Source organism: Triturus cristatus, chromosome 5_1 (assembly GCF_964204655.1).
Source record: "Triturus cristatus chromosome 5_1, aTriCri1.1, whole genome shotgun sequence".
Taxonomy (NCBI): Eukaryota; Metazoa; Chordata; class Amphibia; order Caudata; family Salamandridae; genus Triturus; species Triturus cristatus.
The window spans coordinates 40501750-40517449 of NC_140587.1; the positions used below are offsets into that span (position 1 = coordinate 40501750).

The 15700-nt window shown below is 50.1% G+C and overlaps 1 protein-coding gene across 2 annotated transcripts in view; it reads right to left on the bottom strand.

The window, feature by feature from the left end:
- LOC146830108 (riboflavin transporter 2-like) overlaps nucleotides 1–15700 on the bottom strand; it is a 349232-nt gene that overhangs the window by 22585 nt on the left and 310947 nt on the right. The window lies entirely within an intron of this gene.

Consider the following 15700-nt stretch of genomic DNA (forward strand, 5'->3'; position numbering starts at 1 on the left):
AGCTGTGCCAAGGAGCCAACAATAACAAGCAAAGACCCAGTGACCTGTGCAAAGGAGCCAACATTAACAAACAAAGACCCAGCGAGGAACTGTGCCAAGGAGTCAACAGTAGCAAACATAGACCCACTGTAGCTGTGCCAAGAAGCCAACCATAACAAGCACAGACCCAGCAAGGGGCTGTGACAAAGAGCCAACATTACCAAACATAGACCCAGCGAGGGGCTGAGCCAAGAAGCCAACAATAACAAACATAGACCCAGCAAGGGGCTGTGTCAAGGAGCCAACAATAACAAACATATAGCCAGCGAGGGGCTGTGCCAAGAAGCCAACAATAACAAACATAGACCCAGCGAGGAGCTGTGCCAAGAGGCCAACAATAACAAGCACAGAAGCAGCGAGGAGTTGTGCCAAGAAGACAACAATAACAAACATAGACCCAGCGAGGGGCTGTGCCAAGGAGCTAATAATAACAAACATAGACCAAGTAAGGAGCTGTTTCAAGGAGCCAACAATAACACACCACCCTAGGAGCTGTGCCAAGCAGCCAACAATAACAAACATAGGCTCAGCAAAGAGCTGTGTCAAGGAGCCAACAATAACAAACATAGACCCAGCGAGGGGCTGTGCCCAGAAGCCAACAATAACAAACATAGACCCAGCGAGGGGCTATGCCAAGGAGCCAACAATAACAAGCATGGACCCAGCAAGGGGCTGTGCCAAGAAGCCAACAATAACAAACATAGACCCAGCGATGGGCTGTGCCAAGGAGCCAACAATAACAAACATAGACCAAGTGAGGAGCTGTGCCAAGAAGTCAACAATAACAAGCACAGACCCAGCGAGGAGCTGTGCAAAGGAGCCAACAATAACAAACATAGACCCAGCGAGGGGCTGTGCCAAGAAGCCAAAAATAATAATCTTAGCCCCAGCGAGGAGCTGTGTCAAGTAGCCAACAATAACAGACTCCGCTAGGAGCTGTGCCAAGGAGCCAACAATGACAAAAATAGACCAAGCGAAGAGCTGTGCCAAGGAGCCAACAATAACAAACATAGGCTCAGTGAAGAGCTGTGCCAAGGAGCCAACAATAACAAACATAGACCCAGCGAGGAGCTGTGCCAAGGAGCTAACAATAACAAATGTAGGCTCAGTGTAGCTGTGCCAAGGAGGCAACTATAAGAAGCACAGACCCAGGAAGGGGCTGTGCCAAGGAGCCGACATAAACAAATATAGACCAAGGGAGGAGCTGTGCCAAAAAGCTAACAATAACAAACATAGACCTAACAAGGGGATGTGACAAGGAGCTAACAATAACAATCATAGACCCAGCAAGGGGCTGTGCCAAGAAGCCAATAACAAACATAGACCCAGCGAGGGGCTGTGCCAAGGAGTCAACAATAGCAACCATAGACCCAGCGAAGAGCTGTGCCAAGGAGACAACAGTAACACACATAGACCCAGTGTAGCTGTGACAAGGAGGCAACAAAAACAAGCACAGACCCAGCAAGGGGCTGTGCCAAGGAGCCAACATAAACAAACATAGACCAAGGGAGGAGCTGTGTCAGGGAGCCAAAAATAACAAACATAGACCCGGCGAGGGGCTGTGCCAAGAAGCTAACAATAACAAACATAGACCCAGCGAGGGGCTGTGTCAAGAAGCAAACAATAACAAACATAAACCAAGGGAGGAGCTGTGTCAAGAAGCCAACAAAAACACACATAGACCAAGGGTGGAGCTGTGTCAAGAAGCCAACAAAAACAAACATAGACCCAGCGAGGCACTGTGCCAAGGAGCCAACAATAACAAACATAGACCCATCGAGGGGCTGTGCTAAGGAACCAATAATAACAAACATAGACCCAGCAAGGAGCTGAGTCAAGGAGCCAACAATAACAACACCGCTAGGAGCTGTGCCAAGGAACCAACAATAACAAAAATAGACCCTGCGAGGAGCTGTGCCAAGGAGCCAACAATAACAAACATAGGCTCAGTGAAGAGCTGTGCCAACGAGCCAACAATAACAAACATAGACCCAGCGAGAACCTGTGCCCAGAAGCCAACAATAACATAGACCCAGCGAGGGGCTATGCCAAGGAGCCAACAATAATAAACCAAGACCCAGCGAGGAGCTGTGTCAAGGAGCCAACAATACAGACCCCGCTAGGAGCTGTGCCAAGGAGCCAACAATAACAAAAATAGACCCAGCGAGGAGCTGTGCCAAGGAGCCAACAATAACAAACATAGGCTCAGCGAAGAGCTGTGCCATGGAGCCAACGATAACAAACGTAGACCCAGTGTAGCTGTGCCAAGGAGGCAACTATAACAAGCATAGACCCAGGAAGGGGCTGTGCCAAGGAGCCAACACAAACAAACATAGAACAAGGGAGGATCTGTGCCAAAAAGATAACAATAACAAACATAGACCCAGCGAGGGGCTGTGACAAGGAGCTAAAAATAACAAACATAGACCAAGCGAGGGGCTGTGCCAAGAAGCCAACAATAACAACCAAAGACCCAGCGAGGTGCTGTGTCAAGAAGCCAACAATAACAAGCACAGACCCAGCGAGGAGCTGTGCAAAGGAGCCAACAATAACAACCAAAGACCCAGCGAGGCGCTCTGTCAAGAAGCCAACAATAACAAACATAAACCCAGCTAGGGGCTGTGCCAAAAAGCCAACAATAACAAACATAGACCCAGCGAGGGACTGTGCCAGGGAGCCAACAATAACAAACATAGACCCAGCGAGGAGCTGTGTCAAGAAGCCAACAATAACAAGCACAGACCCAGCGAGGAGCTGTGCAAAGGAGCCAACAATAACAACCAAAGACCCAGCGAGGCGCTCTGTCAAGAAGCCAACAATAACAAACATAAACCCAGCTAGGGGCTGTGCCAAAAAGCCAACAATAACAAACATAGACCCAGCGAGGGACTGTGCCAGGGAGCCAACAATAACAAACATAGACCCAGCGAGGGGCTGTGTCAAGAAGCCAACAATAACAAACATAGACCATGGGAGGAGCTGTGTCAAGAAGCCAACAAAAACACACATAGACCAAGGGTGGAGCTGTGTCAAGAAGCCAACAATAACAAACATAGACCCATCGAGGGGCTGTGCAAAGGAACCAATAATAACAAACATAGACCCAGCAAGGACCTTTGTCAAGGATCCAACAATAACAGCACCGCTAGGAGCTGTGCCAAGGAACCAACAATAACAAAAATAGACCCTGCGATGAGCTGTGCCAAGGAGCCAACAATAACAAACATAGGCTCAGCGAGGAGCTGTGCCAACGAGCCAACAATAACAAACATAGACCCAGCAAGGAGCTGTGTCAGGAGCCAACAATATCAAACATAGACCCAGCGAGGGGCTGTGCCCAGAAGCCAACAATAACAAACATAGACCCAGCGAGGGGCTATGCCAAGGAGCCAACAATAATAAACAAAGACCCAGCGAGGAGCTGTGTCAAGGAGCCAACAATACAGACCCCGCTAGGAGCTGTGCCAAGGAGCCAACAATAACAAAAATAGACCCAGCGAGGAGCTGTGCCAAGGAGCCAACCATAACAAACATAGACCCAGTGGAGCTGTGCCAAGGAGGCAACTATAACAAGCACAGATCCAGGAAGGGGCTGTGCCAAGGAGCCAACACAAACAAACATAGAACAAGGGAGGATCTGTGCCAAAAAGCTAACAATAACAAACATAGACCCAGCGAGGGGCTGTGACAAGGAGCTAAAAATAACAAACATAGACCCAGCGAGGGGCTGTGACAAGGAGCCAACAATAACAACCAAAGACCCAGCGAGGTGCTGTGTCAAGAAGCCAACAATAACAAACATAAACCCAGCTAGGGGCTGTGCCAAAAAGCCAACAATAACAAAGATAGACCCAGCGAGGGGCTGTGCCAAGGAGCCAACAATAACAAACATAGACCCTGCGAGGGGCTGTGCCAAGAAGCCAACAATAACAAACATAGACCCAGAGTGGGGCTGTGTCAAGAAGCCAGCAATAACAAACATAGACCAAGGGAGGAGCTGTGTCAAGAAGCCAACAAAAACACACATAGACCAAGGGTGGAGCTGTGTCAAGAAGCCAACAATAACAAACATAGACCCATCGAGGGGCTGTGCAAAGGAACCAATAATAACAAACATAGACCCAGCAAGGACCTTTGTCAAGGATCCAACAATAACAGCACCGCTAGGAGCTGTGCCAAGGAACCAACAATAACAAAAATAGACCCTGCGATGAGCTGTGCCAAGGAGCCAACAATAACAAACATAGGCTCAGCGAGGAGCTGTGCCAACGAGCCAACAATAACAAACATAGACCCAGCAAGGAGCTGTGTCAGGAGCCAACAATATCAAACATAGACCCAGCGAGGGGCTGTGCCCAGAAGCCAACAATAACAAACATAGACCCAGCGAGGGGCTATGCCAAGGAGCCAACAATAATAAACAAAGACCCAGCGAGGAGCTGTGTCAAGAAGCCAACAATAACAAGCACAGACCCAGCGAGGAGCTGTGCAAAGGAGCCAACAATAACAACCAAAGACCCAGCGAGGCGCTCTGTCAAGAAGCCAACAATAACAAACATAAACCCAGCTAGGGGCTGTGCCAAAAAGCCAACAATAACAAACATAGACCCAGCGAGGGACTGTGCCAGGGAGCCAACAATAACAAACATAGACCCAGCGAGGGGCTGTGTCAAGAAGCCAACAATAACAAACATAGACCATGGGAGGAGCTGTGTCAAGAAGCCAACAAAAACACACATAGACCAAGGGTGGAGCTGTGTCAAGAAGCCAACAATAACAAACATAGACCCATCGAGGGGCTGTGCAAAGGAACCAATAATAACAAACATAGACCCAGCAAGGACCTTTGTCAAGGATCCAACAATAACAGCACCGCTAGGAGCTGTGCCAAGGAACCAACAATAACAAAAATAGACCCTGCGATGAGCTGTGCCAAGGAGCCAACAATAACAAACATAGGCTCAGCGAGGAGCTGTGCCAACGAGCCAACAATAACAAACATAGACCCAGCAAGGAGCTGTGTCAGGAGCCAACAATATCAAACATAGACCCAGCGAGGGGCTGTGCCCAGAAGCCAACAATAACAAACATAGACCCAGCGAGGGGCTATGCCAAGGAGCCAACAATAATAAACAAAGACCCAGCGAGGAGCTGTGTCAAGGAGCCAACAATACAGACCCCGCTAGGAGCTGTGCCAAGGAGCCAACAATAACAAAAATAGACCCAGCGAGGAGCTGTGCCAAGGAGCCAACCATAACAAACATAGACCCAGTGGAGCTGTGCCAAGGAGGCAACTATAACAAGCACAGATCCAGGAAGGGGCTGTGCCAAGGAGCCAACACAAACAAACATAGAACAAGGGAGGATCTGTGCCAAAAAGCTAACAATAACAAACATAGACCCAGCGAGGGGCTGTGACAAGGAGCTAAAAATAACAAACATAGACCCAGCGAGGGGCTGTGACAAGGAGCCAACAATAACAACCAAAGACCCAGCGAGGTGCTGTGTCAAGAAGCCAACAATAACAAACATAAACCCAGCTAGGGGCTGTGCCAAAAAGCCAACAATAACAAAGATAGACCCAGCGAGGGGCTGTGCCAAGGAGACAACAATAACAAACATAGACCCTGCGAGGGGCTGTGCCAAGAAGCCAACAATAACAAACATAGACCCAGAGTGGGGCTGTGTCAAGAAGCCAGCAATAACAAACATAGACCAAGGGAGGAGCTGTGTCAAGAAGCCAACAAAAACACACATAGACCAAGGGTGGAGCTGTGTCAAGAAGCCAACAAAAACAAACATAGACCCAGCGAGGGGCTGTGTCAAGGAGCCAACAATAACAAACATAGACCCAGCGAGGGGCTGAGCCAAGGAGCCAACAATAACACACATAGACCAAGGGAGGAGCTGTGCCAAGAAGCCAGCAATGACAAACATAGAACCAGCGACGAGCTGTGCCAAGAAGCCAACAAAAACAAACCTAGACACAGCGAGGAGCTGTGCCAAGGAGCCAACAATAACCAGCACAGACCCCTCGAGGAGCTGTACAAAGGAGCCAAAAATAGCAAATAAAGACCCAGTGAGGGGATGTGCAAAGGAGCCAACATAAACAAACATAGACCAAGGAGAGTAGCTGTGCCAAGGAATCAACAGTAGCAAACATAGACCCATGGAGGGGCTCTGCCAAGGAGCCAACAATAACAAACATGGACCCATGGAGGGGCTGTGCCAAGGAGCTAACAATAACAAACATAAACCCAGCGAGGGACTGTGCCAAGGAGCCAACAATAACAAACATTGACAAAGGGATGAACTGTGCCACGAAGCCAACAATAAAAAACACAGACCCATGGAGGAGCTGTGCCAAGGAGCCAACAATAACAAACATAGACCCAGTGTAGCTGTGATAAGGAGGCAACAAAAACTAGCACAAACCCAGCAAGGGGCTGTGCCAAGGAGCCGACATAAACAAACTTAGACCAAGGGAGGAGCTGTGCAAAAAAGCTAACAATAACAAACCTAGACCCAGCGAGGGGCTGTGACAAGCAGCTAACAATAACAAACATGGACCCAGTGAGGGGCTGTGCCAAGAAGCCAACAATAACAAACATAGACCCAGCGAGGGGCTGTGCCAAGGAGCCAACAATAACAAACATAGACCCAGCAAGGGGCTGTGCCACGAAGCCAACAATAACAAACATAGACCCAGAGAGGGGCTGTGCCAAGTAGCCAACAATAACAAACATAGGCCAAGCGAGGAGCTGTGCCAAGAAGCCAACAATAACAAGCACAGACCCAGCGTGGAGCTGTGCAAAGGAGCCAACAATAACAGCCAAAGACCCAGCGAGGCGCTGTGTCTAGAAGCCAACAATAACAAACATAAACCCAGCTTGGGGCTGTCCCAAGAAGCCAACAATAAAAAACATAGACCCAGCGAGGAGCTGTGCCAGGGAGCCAAAAATAACAAACATAGACCCAGTGAGGAGCTGTGTCAAGAAGCCAACAATAACAAACATAGACCAAGGGAGGAGCTGTGTCAAGAAGCCAGCAAAAACACACATAGACCAAGGGTGGAGCTGTGTCAATAAGCCAACAAAAACAAACATAGACCCAGCGAGGCGCTGTGCCAAGGAGCCAACAATAACAAACATAGACCCAGCGAGGGGCTGTGCCAACGAGTTAACAATAACACACATAGACCAAGGGAGGAGCTGTGCCAAGAAGCCAACAATAACAAACATAGACCCAGCGACGAGCTGTGCCAAGAAGCCAACAAAAACAAACATAGACTCAGCGAGGAGCTGTGCCAAGAAGCCAACAAAAACAAACAGAGACCCAGCGAGGAGTTGTGCCAAGGAGCCAACAAAAAGAAATATAGACCAAGGGAGGAGCTGTGCCAAGAAGCCAACAATAACCAGCACAGACCCAGCGAGGAGCTGTGCAAAGGAGCCAACAAAAACAAACAGACCCAGCGAGGAGCTGTGCCAAGGAGCCAACAAAATCAAAAATAGACCAAGGGAGGATCTGTGCCAAGAAGCCAACAATAACCAGCACAGACCCAGCGAGGGGCTGTGCAAAAGAGCCAACGATAACAACCATAGACCCATTGAGGAGCTGTGCCAAGAAGTCAAAAATAGCAAATAAAGATCCAACGAGGGGATGTGCAAAGGAGCCAACATAAACAAACATAGACCAAGGGGAGGAGCTGTGCCAAGGAACCAACAGTAACAAACATTGAGCCAGCAAGGGGCTCTGCCAAGGAGCCAACAATAACAAACATGGACCCATGGAGGGGCTGTGCCAAGGAGCTAACAATAACCCACATAGACCCAGCAAGGGACTGTGCCAAGGAGCCAACAATAACAAACATTGACCAAGGAGGAACTGTGCCAAGAAGCCAACAATGAAAAGCACAGACCCATGGAGGATCTATATCAAGGAGCCAACAATATCAAACATAGACTCAGGGAGGAGCTGTGCCAAGGAGCCAACATCAACAAACATATACCCAGCGAGGTGCTGTGCCAAGAAACCACCAAAACACACATAGAGTGAGAAGTTGTGCCAAGGATCTAACAATAACTACCATAGACCCAGTGATGAGCTGTGCCAAGGACCCAACAATAACAAACATAGACCCAGGGAGGAGCTGTGCCAAGGAGCCAACAATAACCAGCACAGACCCAGCGAGGAGCTGTGCCAAGTAGCCGACAATAACAAACATAGACCCAGTGAGGAGCTGTGCCAAGAAGCCCATTTCTAGCCATATACCCAGTGAACAGCGTTGAACAGGAGCCTACAGTAACAAATACCCAGTCAGTACAGGTACTGCGCCCATGGTAATAACCATAGGTCCATTGAGCAGAGGAATCATGGAGTCAATGATACTAACCACAGACCCACTAAACAGAGATACCAAGGGGTTCACAGTAACAACCACAGACCCAGTGAGCAGTGGTGCCAAGGGGCCCACAGTAACAACCACAGACACACCAAGCTGTGGTGCCAAGGAGCCCGCAGTAACAACCACAGGCCCTGTAAGCTGTGGTGCCAAGGAGCCTAGAGCTCACAGTATAAACCACAGATCCTGTGAGTTGTAGTGCCAAAGAGCCTACAGCACCAGCCATAGACCCAGTGAGCTTTCGTGCCAAGGAGCCCACAGTAACAAACAATGCGCCAGTGAGCTGTTGAGCCAAAGAACCCAAAGAAACAACCATAGACTGAGTGAGCAGAGTTGCCAAGGCACCCAAAGTAATTACCATAGATCCAGTGAGTTATGGTGCCAAGGAGTCTTGGGTAACAGCCACAGACCCAGTGAGCAGTGGTGCCAAGGAGTCTGGGGTAACAACCACAGACCCAGTGAGCAGTGGTGCCAAGGGGCCCACAGTAACAACCACAGATTCAGTGAGCTGTGGTGCCAAGGAGCCCGGGGTAACAACCACAAACTCAGTGAGCTGTGGTAGCAAGGAGCCCACAGTAACAACCATGGACCCAGCGAGCAGTTGTGCCAAGTAGCCCACAGTAACAACCACATACTCAGCAATATGCGGTGCCAAGCAACTCACAATAACAATCATAGAGCCATTGTGCCAAGGAGTTATGTTATGTTATGTTATAAAGCACTTGTATCGCGCACGGATACTCGTGTCCCGGTGCGGAAGCCAACTGCAGAAAGCACAGCTCACGGAGCAAGGGGGAAACCAAGTTAGTTAAAAAGTACGGTCTTTAACTGCTTTTTAAACAGTCTGAGATCCTGAGTGTTTCACAGTTCGTAGGGAAGGGCGTTCCATGCTTTAGCTGCCCTAAAAGGCAAAGAGCTGCCCCCCATCTGTGTAAGATGAAATCGGGGGATGACTGCAAGACATGCGGCTGATCGCAGTTGTCTTCGGGGGACGTAAAAATCAAAACGGCTCCAGATTTGTATAGGGCCCCATAGGCAAGAGTGAGGGCCTTAAACTAAACACGTTGCTCCACGGGAAGCCAGTGCAGATCCCGAAGATGTTGCTTTGTGCTATATCTGCCGGAGATGCGCAGCAGCACTCTTGCTGCCGCATTTTGAATAAATTGCAGCTTTTTTAGCTGGTATCCCGGCAGACCGATACATAATGCATTAGCGTAATCTATACGCGACAGAATGAGGGCATGAGTCACCGTTTCCCTGAACGGTCTAGGCAATAATGGCAGGAACTTCCTGAGTGCCTTCAGTGTGCCAAAGCACACTCCGGCTAATTTTTTTATCTGCACAGAGAACCGGAGGTCCTCACAAAACCAGACTCCCAGATTCTTGACCGGACTACCAACTGAGCTAGGCCTGGGGAATTCTGCAGGCCAGAGTTCTTCCCTAAATTGAGGGTGAAAAGTGCCATACAGGAGAACCTCAGACTTGTCCTCATTGCATTTGAGCTGAGCCCTTGCAAGCCAGTTAAAAACGGCTGAGAGGCAGTCCCTAGCTAGAGCAGGGGACAAATCCCTCTCCTTCCACGTAAAGAGGAGCTGGGTGTCATCTGTGTAAACTATAATCTAAGCTCCCAGCTCCTCTGCCAGATAAATTAGAGGCGTAATATAGACATTAAAAAGGAGGGGGCTCAGCGTGGATCCCTGCGGAACTCCCGTGGTCACCATTCTAGGGGCCTAGGAAAACGGGGGGCAGCCATACCTGCTGTGTTCTGTCCTCTAAGAATGATTTAAATCAGCCCCATGCTAAGCCTGAAATTCCAATGTTTGAGAGACGGGCCAAGAGTTGACAGTGAGGCACCGTATCGAAGGCCTCCGCCATCTCAACAAGGGCAGTCTCTGTGCTGTATGTAGCCCTAAATGCCGACTGGGCTGGGTGGAGGGCACCAGATGACTCAACAAAATTGGAAAGTTGTTTAAAAACTGCCTTCTCACGCACTTTTGCCACAGCCGGGAGGAGATAGATGGGCCGGTAGCTAGCTAGCGTAGCCGGATCTAAGGAGGACTTTTTTAACAGCAGAAGCAGTTTAGCCTGTTTCCATTCGAGTGGAACTGTGGCGGTCCCAAGTGACAGATTAATGATAGTGTTGACCTCAGAATTAACCACCACAGCCGCTGCTGCCAACTGCCTAGCTAGACAGGGATCAGGTGGTGAACCCGATTTCAGGGATTTGAGAATGGCCAGTGAATCACACAGGGGAATGGGTGAAAAACCTGTCAAAGACGCGAGAACCGAGTCAGAGACCAGGGCATTCTGAACAGGGAGCGCCGCCTGTCCCTCGGTGCTAGTCACAAAACTGTCCTGGATCTTATCTATAAAGAAACAGGACAGCTTCTCACACCAGGAATTGGAAGCCGGGGAGGTAATACGCTCCACACAAGGGTTCAGAAAGCTCTGGAAATTCGTAAACATTTCTTTAGAATTATTTTTGACTGAACAATGCGTTCTGAGTCCACAGCAACAACCTCAGACCCAGTGAGCTGTGGTGCTAAGGAGCTTGCAGTAACAACTAAGGACCCAGTGAGCTGTGGTGCCACAGAGCCCGCAGTAAGAACCATAGACCCAGTGAGCCGTGGTGCCAAGGAACCCAAAGTAACAATCATAGACCCAATGGGCTGTGGTGCTAAGGAGCTTGCAGTAACAACCACAGACCCAGTGAGCTGTGGTGCCAAGGAGCCCGGGGTAACAACCACAGACCCAGTGAGCAGAGGTGCCAAGGGGCCCACAGTAACAACCACAGACCCAGTGAGCTGTGGTGCCAAGGAGCCTAGAGCTCACAGTATAAACCACAGACCCAGTGAGCTGTGGTGCCAAGGAGCCCGGGGTAACAACCACAGACCCAGTGAGCTGTGGTGCCACAGAGCCTGCAGTAAGACCATAGACCCAGTGAGCCGTGGTGCCAAGGAACCCACAGTAACAACCACAGACCCAGTAAGTTGTGGTGCAAGGAGTCCACAGTAACAATCACAGACCCATTGAGCTGTGGTACCAAGGGTATTAAAACAGCTTACACCACAAACAAAGCCCTCACACCTCTTTTCCCACTTACCTATCAGACAAATTAGACATTTCAGGTCCATGACAGAGCTTGAGAAACGCAGAATTCCTCCACCTGGAGCCCCACCTCCTTCAAACCGGAAGGTTCCATGAATCAATTGTTCCCTGGAAGCGCAACAAGAACCTGGAACCCCCTCTGAAATGCATAGGACCCCTGTCATGCTTACTGTACTACAGATTCAAGATCCTTATTTTCAAAAGATATTTATCTGTGACTACGGTCGCCTACACACTCCCAAATTACTCTTTGGTTTGACCTTGTCTAATTTTCTTGCTTTATGTGTTTCAATTCAAATGTTTGTTTTCTATGCTTGTTGACCATTTGAATCTTGTACCCTTGGGCAGTGCTCTGATGCCTTCAGGCCATGCTCGTGCTTGAAAACCCACAAATAAATAAATAATCAAATGAATAAATACATCTTTGCAACAAACTGGGCTTCTTTGTAGTCGCCCCCTACACACATTGTGCTCCCCTTAGAACTGCTAGATGCTGGGTTTGACTCTGTTAGTGCCTCCCTACACACATTGTGCTCCCCTTAGAACTGCTAGATGCTGGGTTTGACTCTGATAGTGCCCCCCCCTACACACATTGTGCTCCCCTTCGAACTGCTAGATGCTGGGTTTGACTCTGATAGTGCCCCCCCCTACACACATTGTGCTCCCCTTAGCACTGCTAGATGCTGGGTTTGACTCTGATAGTGCCCCCCCCTACACACATTGTGCTCCCCTTAGAACTGCTAGATGCTGGGTTTGACTCTGATAGTGCCCCCTACACACATTGTGCTCCCCTTAGAACTGCTAGATGCTGGGTGTGACTCTGATAGTGCCCCCCTACACACATTGTGCTCCCCTTAGAACTGCTAGATGCTGGGTTTGACTCTGATAGTGCCCCCCTACACACATTGTGCTCCCCTTAGAACTGCTAGATGCTGGGTTTGACTCTGATAGTGCCCCCCCCTACACACATTGTGCTCCCCTTAGCACTGCTAGATGCTGGGTTTGACTCTGATAGTGCCCCCCTACACACATTGTGCTCCCCTTCGAACTGCTAGATGCTGGGTTTGACTCTGATAGTGCCCCCCCTACACACAATGTGCTCCCCTTAGCACTGCTAGATGCTGGGTTTGACTCTGATAGTCCCCCCCCCTACACACATTGTGCTCCCCTTAGAACTGCTAGATGCTGGGTTTGACTCTGATAGTGCCCCCCTACACACATTGTGCTCCCCTTAGCACTGCTAGATGCTGGGTTTGACTCTGATAGTGCCCCCCCCTACACACATTGTGCTCCCCTTAGCACTGCTAGATGCTGGGTTTGACTCTGTTAGTGCCCCCCTACACACATTGTGCTCCCCTTAGAACTGCTAGATGCTGGGTTTGACTCTGTTAGTGCCCCCCTACACACATTGTGCTCCCCTTAGCACTGCTAGATGCTGGGTTTGACTCTGATAGTGCCCCCCCCTACACACATTGTGCTCCCCTTAGCACTGCTAGATGCTGGGTGTGACTCTGATAGTGCCCCCCTACACACATTGTGCTCCCCTTAGCACTGCTAGATGCTGGGGTTGACTCTGATAGTGCCCCCCTACACACATTGTGCTCCCCTTAGCACTGCTAGATGCTGGGTTTGACTCTGTTAGTGCCCCCCTACACACATTGTGCTCCCCTTAGCACTGCTAGATGCTGGGTTTGACTCTGATAGTGCCCCCCCCTACACACATTGTGCTCCCCTTAGCACTGCTAGATGCTGGGTTTGACTCTGATAGTGCCCCCCTACACACATTGTGCTCCCCTTCGAACTGCTAGATGCTGGGTGTGACTCTGATAGTGCCCCCCTACACACATTGTGCTCCCCTTCGAACTGCTAGATGCTGGGTTTGACTCTGATAGTGCCCCCCCCTACACACATTGTGCTCCCCTTAGCACTGCTAGATGCTGGGTGTGACTCTGATAGTGCCCCCCTGCACACATTGTGCTCCCCTTAGCACTGCTAGATGCTGGGTTTGACTCTGATAGTGCCCCCCTACACACATTGTGCTCCCCTTAGAACTGCTAGATGCTGGGTTTGACTCTGATAGTGCCCCCCTACACACATTGTGCTCCCCTTAGAACTGCTAGATGCTGGGTGTGACTCTGATAGTGCCCCCCTACACACATTGTGCTCCCCTTAGAACTGCTAGATGCTGGGTTTGACTCTGTTAGTGCCCCCCTACAAACATTGTGCTCCCCTTAGCACTGCTAGATGCTGGGTGTGACTCTGATAGTGCCCCCCTACACACATTGTGCTCCCCTTAGAACTGCTAGATGCTGGGTGTGACTCTGATAGTGCCCTCCTACACACATTGTGCTCCCCTTAGCACTGCTAGATGCTGGGTTTGACTCTGATAGTGCCCCCCTACACACATTGTGCTCCCCTTAGCACTGCTAGATGCTGGGGTTGACTCTGATAGTGCCCCCCTACACACATTGTGCTCCCCTTAGAACTGCTAGATGCTGGGTTTGACTCTGTTAGTGCCCCCCTACACACATTGTGCTCCCCTTAGAACTGCTAGATGCTGGGTTTGACTCTGTTAGTGCCCCCCTACACACATTGTGCTCCCCTTAGAACTGCTAGATGCTGGGTTTGACTCTGATAGTGCCCCCCTACACACATTGTGCTCCCCTTAGAACTGCTAGATGCTGGGTTTGACTCTGATAGTGCCCCCCTACACACATTGTGCTCCCCTTAGAACTGCTAGATGCTGGGTGTGACTCTGATAGTGCCCCCCTACACACATTGTGCTCCCCTTAGCACTGCTAGATGCTGGGTTTGACTCTGTTAGTGCCCCCCTACACACATTGTGCTCCCCTTAGCACTGCTAGATGCTGGGTTTGACTCTGATAGTGCCCCCCCCTACACACATTGTGCTCCCCTTAGCACTGCTAGATGCTGGGTTTGACTCTGATAGTGCCCCCCTACACACATTGTGCTCCCCTTCGAACTGCTAGATGCTGGGTGTGACTCTGATAGTGCCCCCCTACACACATTGTGCTCCCCTTCGAACTGCTAGATGCTGGGTTTGACTCTGATAGTGCCCCCCCCTACACACATTGTGCTCCCCTTAGCACTGCTAGATGCTGGGTGTGACTCTGATAGTGCCCCCCTGCACACATTGTGCTCCCCGTAGCACTGCTAGATGCTGGGTTTGACTCTGATAGTGCCCCCCTACACACATTGTGCTCCCCTTAGAACTGCTAGATGCTGGGTTTGACTCTGATAGTGCCCCCCTACACACATTGTGCTCCCCTTAGAACTGCTAGATGCTGGGTGTGACTCTGATAGTGCCCCCCTACACACATTGTGCTCCCCTTAGAACTGCTAGATGCTGGGTTTGACTCTGTTAGTGCCCCCCTACAAACATTGTGCTCCCCTTAGCACTGCTAGATGCTGGGTGTGACTCTGATAGTGCCCCCCTACACACATTGTGCTCCCCTTAGAACTGCTAGATGCTGGGTGTGACTCTGATAGTGCCCTCCTACACACATTGTGCTCCCCTTAGCACTGCTAGATGCTGGGTTTGACTCTGATAGTGCCCCCCTACACACATTGTGCTCCCCTTAGCACTGCTAGATGCTGGGGTTGACTCTGATAGTGCCCCCCTACACACATTGTGCTCCCCTTAGAACTGCTAGATGCTGGGTTTGACTCTGTTAGTGCCCCCCTACACACATTGTGCTCCCCTTAGAACTGCTAGATGCTGGGTTTGACTCTGATAGTGCCCCCCTACACACATTGTGCTCCCCTTAGAACTGCTAGATGCTGGGTGTGACTCTGATAGTGCCCCCCTACACACATTGTGCTCCCCTTAGAACTGCTAGATGCTGGGTGTGACTCTGATAGTGCCCCCCTACACACATTGTGCTCCCCTTAGCACTGCTAGATGCTGGGTTTGACTCTGATAGTGCCCCCCTACACACATTGTGCTCCCCTTAGAACTGCTAGATGCTGGGGTTGACTCTGATAGTGCCCCCCTACACACATTGTGCTCCCCTTAGCACTGCTAGATGCTGGGTTTGACTCTGATAGTGCCCCCCTACACACATTGTGCTCCCCTTAGAACTGCTAGATGCTGGGTGTGACTCTGATAGTGCCCCCCTACACACATTGTGC